Source organism: Gymnoscopelus microlampas (assembly GCF_963454915.1).
Source record: "Gymnoscopelus microlampas genome assembly, chromosome: 19".
In the NCBI taxonomy this organism is placed as follows: domain Eukaryota; kingdom Metazoa; phylum Chordata; class Actinopteri; order Myctophiformes; family Myctophidae; genus Gymnoscopelus; species Gymnoscopelus microlampas.
The window spans coordinates 35,530,964-35,536,251 of record NC_139956.1 but is presented as its reverse complement, the minus strand read 5'-3'; the positions used below and the strand labels follow the sequence as shown (position 1 = coordinate 35,536,251).

Below are 5,288 nucleotides of genomic sequence, written 5' to 3'. Positions count from 1 at the left end.
CCTTTGTTTCGGTGAATAGTGAATTAGTTTTGTTTATTTTTTTTATTAAAGTTGGAGACCTCACACGGTAGTAGCAGCGCGCCTGTCAGAGCGTTAGAGAGAGAAAAAAGTCACTAACACTCTAGACCGCCCTAGGCTATCCTAGTCTAGTTACATTACCTAGTTAGTTAGCAGAGACAAAATAGCAGTTTCATGTTTTTGGTAAAAATGTACCTTTGAGAAAATTACGTGAACAAACACGGCTGTATTTGGGCAGGTTGTTGAACGTTAAATCTTTGTGTGCTACAGCTGAGATCCAAGCCATACTAGTCTCTTCTCTTACATTGTTAGCCTCACACTTTATTCAATCTTGAAGAGGAGAGCTGCGACATGTGAACAGCTTTCTCATAAACCAGCCACACATGTACAGTGTGTACTGATCACTATGTAGTCGGCAAAGAAGTTAATGTTTACAAACACAAACCACCGTCACTCTCTAGTCTTAAGCGCGTCTCTATATGTACAGTTTTCCTCCCAAGGGGCTGGACCGTCGGAAAAGGGGGCGTGGCTAACTTTTGGTGACGCGACGTGATCACAGTCTATATGGCGTGAGCTTTTATGGTGAAGCGAAAATGAAAGGGAGTGCCACTGCTGTGTAGACTGCGAGAGAAATCAGGCAGATTTAACCAACTCTAAAGCACACGAATAGTCAAAGGTAAGATAATCTATTTTGAAATGAGCAGTGTTGGGCAAGTGACTTTATTTTAGCAATATATTACTATTACGTATTACCTTCCTTTTAAAGTAATACATTTCGTTACATATTACTGTCTGAGCAGCAGTAATATATTAATATTACATATAGCTTTTTAGTTACTTAAAAAAAAAAGCTAAAATTGAACAATAATCTAGATTTTGTATTATTATTATTAGCCCACAAATTATTTTTGGGACACAGAGATGGCAGATGGGCAGGCATTTAAATTATAAGATAGGATTATAAATTACATTAATGAATCAATTTATTTACTTAAATTAATCAATTCATGAATAGATATATACCTTCTATAATGTAGCCTATAATGACATGACAAGACACAAGCCTCTTTCTATACCGTTTTTTAAGTTAAAGTCCACAGAACAAGGACTAAATGAGCAGCATAGAATGCAAATGAAAGTGCTATAAACAGTTTAAGGTGCTTTCTTCACTCCAATACAGTATTAAACATACCTATGTTTACTTAGTACAGTACTTCAGTGTTCGGAAATACAGCACTGAGCGCACTGGCCAATACAAACTAATAGGCGAGTGTGCTCCGGTGCGCAATTTCCGAACGCGCCTGTACTTTCCAGTTTCCACCACGACCGCATGGCTCATTTGCATGTAAGTCACTAGCGTGGCAGGAAATTCTTCCTAGGGTGCGTTCGCCCCCGCCCAAAAGGGGGCGCCTCGCCCCTTCCGAGTTATGTACCGATAGGGACAGAATCGTAAATATTTTTTTGCCCCACTGACTGCGTTTGGGACAGCCCCAGACAGCCGGGACCAACGGCGCGGAGGGACGGTTGCAAGTCGGACCTTTTTTCATGCTACACTGAAAATTAGTCACATCCGGTGACGTCACCCTCTTCCTCTTCGGGCGAAAACATCAGAGACGATTATTTCCCCAGTTCTGATCAAGATTGGCAGAGTTGAAGCCACTTTTGTGTATATCCATATTGTAGTAAAAAAAATACTCTATTTGAGTGTTTTCCATTTGTACTGCTGTGTTTATTTGGTGCCGATTGTAGGCTCAATGGATTTTGTCTGGTCAGAGTGCTGATTATCAGCAGATCAGCTGCTGACCAGCATATGTGTTTATTTAAAATAGCACGTACAGTCAAGTTCTTCTAATTATTAGAGGAGGAACTTGACTGTATTTTACGGTAAAGTGAGCTAATAGTCCAGTAAGCCCTTTCTTTTTCTCTGATTAGTAAGCTTAAATATGTTTTATTCATCCATGTTTTAGACATGAAAATTACAGGAAAAGTGAAGCAGAAATATAACCTGGCGAAGATGAAGAAGCGGGATGATGTCATCATTAAAAACACACAGCTTGGTGAGAATTGGATAATTGAAAAATATGTTCTCTCTATATCATACATCGTGTGTGTGTGTGTGTGTGTGTGTGTGTGTGTGTGTGTGTGTGTGTGTGTGTGTGTGTGTGTATGTATATATATATATATATATATATATATATATATATATATATATATATATATATATATATATATATATATATATATATATATATATATATTATTATTATTATTATTATATAATTATTATTATTATTTTTATTTATTTTAAACTAAGTCCCCTCACATCTGTATGCAAATTACATCCTGCACATAATTATCCATTCATTCAAACTCAGAACTCTGAACTTTGACTGGGGAGGGAGTCTGGGAGATACCATAGTCTAATGTCTAATGATCATTACAATGTCCTGATGTTAAAGAAAATATCTGTTGGAAATATACATTTTTGATGTGGTGTCATAGATGTAATGTTGGTATTATGACACACTGACTATCAAGAAAATAAAAACATGGCACTTCATGTCAAAAAGGTTGCCGACCCCTGCTCTAGATGTAGTCTACCTCTGCTAGACTGATTGTTATGTCAATGGTTCATCAAAACAAAAATGTACAGTATGTCATTGCAGGTCAGCACATCTGTGATCTAATCAGCATTTCTTTACAAATGGTTCAGAAGTACTGTAAATTCATCCCATCTCATCTAATGGTCCAGTAACCCCTCCCTTCCTTGTTTGGTTGGGCTATAGCCAAAGCTGTCAGACAACGTCACTGGCTGGCTGCCTGACTGGCTGGCTCGCAGATCTCTGTTAACAAATGTATTTCCATCAAAAGTAAATTATTTATGTGACCTTTAAAAAAAACCCTGCTATTTAAGCTGTTGCCCTGACGTAGGCTACCAGGAAACAGCTGTCAATGAGCTGCAGTCAGTTCAGAGCACAACTGTGTTTGTTTGTTTTGACATTATTCTAGAGATGATATCAGTGTACAATGCCCCAACTCATTGAACATTATTAGTGTGTGTTAGTTGGGATTTAAAGGCAACACACAAAATACAAGCAGCATTTTAAATAGTTCAAAGAACCACAGGTGACAGAATTGAAGGACCCAAAAGCAGATTCACAGACATGAGGTAGTGAAAACCCCTTAATGAATAATCCTAAAGAACTATGAAGTACAAGAAACAGGAACTATGAAGTACAGGAAACAGGAACTATGAAGTACAGGAAACAGGAACTTTGAACACAAGACTAGGAAACCACCGGGAGACTGAAAACGATCACACTGGCAAATGTTGGTACCAAGAGTTGTCACTGAAAAGGTGGTTTGATGATCTAACAATTTACTTATAATATAAACGCATATTATAGCCATAGAGCATAAAGGCCCTGATTATGTCAATCTCTGACATCACTCTGAGACATCACAAACTCACGGGGCTGAGACCGTGACACCTTTACATTTCATGACCCAGGATATCTCCTGTACCAACAACAGCAGTCTTGTTCTATTGTCAATAAACCCACTCTTTTATGTTGTGTTGCAGAGGATGGAGGGAACACACACTCCATTCATCCGCTGAGCAAGAGAGGAAGTATGGACTGTCTTCCTCCAACGAGTGAGTCCATGTTACTCTTTCAAACTTTTTGTGATCATATTGCTTACTTCTATTAATTCTATTGATGTATTCAGTTTTATGTCATGACGTCAAAAAATTGACAAGAACTAGAAAATCCACTTGGTTGAAATAGTGCTGTTGAGGTTTATGAACACATGAACATTACAATACAAGTCTGCTTGTCTGACCTTCTATTTGCTGACAACAGCCCCATAGCATCTCTTAATGACATCACAGATTAAAGTGTAGGTCTAGACTTTGCTCCAAAGTAGTCCGTAAAAAATCTTCCAACTTAAAAACACAAATATTGTGGCTGCATGACTAAATGCCTCGTTTCTGTCTACCTAGACTGTTTGATTGATTGTTGCGTGTGTGTGTGTGTGTGTGTGTGTGTGTGTGTGTGTGTGTGTGTGTGTGTGTGTGTGTGTGTGTGTGTGTGTGTGTTTTTTGTTACAGTGGGTGAAACAAACACAGCAGAAGGATGTGAAGGCCAGAACCAAGCCTTAAATTCATTGAGACTGGTCATCCAATCTCTGCACTCCTTAAGGTGGACTAGAAAAGATACAGTACCTGTTCTTAAAAGTGTTTTGTCAGTTTTACATAACCATCACTATACACACCGAATACAAGATATCCCTGTTGACTCATCAGAGCATCCACGGCAACGCTACCTCAAGGAACTAGTCTCCCGCTACCCTCAACCCGCAGCCGCCGCTCTTCAAACAGTAACCTCCTCAAAACCCACAAGGCCAAGCTACGTACCATGGGCGGCCGAGCAGAAAGCCCGAACTGTGGAACGTCCTCCCTGTCCACCGGAGAGCACCACAGTCGGTTGTCTCTTTTAAGAGAGGACTAAAGACCTACATTTTTTAACAAATAATTATTTTTAGTGACACTGGTTTTACCTCTAGGCTTTATGCCCCCAAGATTTAATTGTTTTGTTTCAGTTTCTCAGATGTTTTTAATGATGTGATTCTTTTTATAGAACTGCCTATTATAGCACTTTGAGATTTTTGTACTGAGCTACTGAGCACTACTGAGCATAGCTCAACTATAACTATAACTACTGAGCGTTCATAGCGCGGCACCTTGTAGATCTGCATTTTTTCTTTTTTTGTATCTGTGCATCTCTCTCTCTCTCTCTCTCTCTCTCTCTCTCTCTATCTATCTATCTATCTATCTCTCTCTCTCTCTCTCTCTCTCTCTCTCTCTCTCTCTCTCTCTCTCTCTCTCTCTCTCTCTCTCTCTCTCTCTCTCTCTCTCTCTCTCTCTCTCTCTCTATATATATATATATATATATATATATATATATATATATATATATCTCTATCTATCTGTTCCGTGCTTCTGGGGGTCCCTGGGACAACATATTCTGAGATGGGGTCAGTGGCCAAATACATATCATTTTGCGGGTCCTTGACATGGAAAAGTTGGAGCACCACTGATATAGCAACATACTAGGATTTAGAAAACATTTTTAGATACGTATTTGGCCGCGGACCCCCATCTAAAAATGTTTTGTTCCAGGACCCCCCAGAAGCAAAGATTTGAGTTACAAGAATGTTCTAAAATATCAGATCTACAAGCTTATAGCGTGGCACACTGACAATGAAAG

General features: G+C 39.0%; 1 long non-coding RNA gene across 1 annotated transcript; it reads left to right on the top strand.

Annotated features, from left to right (window-relative positions):
* Positions 1-606: 606 nt before the first annotated feature.
* LOC311034755 lies at positions 607-4,847 on the top strand. The gene is made up of 4 exons (XR_014599626.1): positions 607-694; positions 1,986-2,075; positions 3,602-3,673; positions 4,130-4,847. It is a non-coding gene; the product is annotated as an uncharacterized lncRNA (long non-coding RNA).
* The last annotated feature ends 441 nt before the right edge of the window (positions 4,848-5,288 follow it).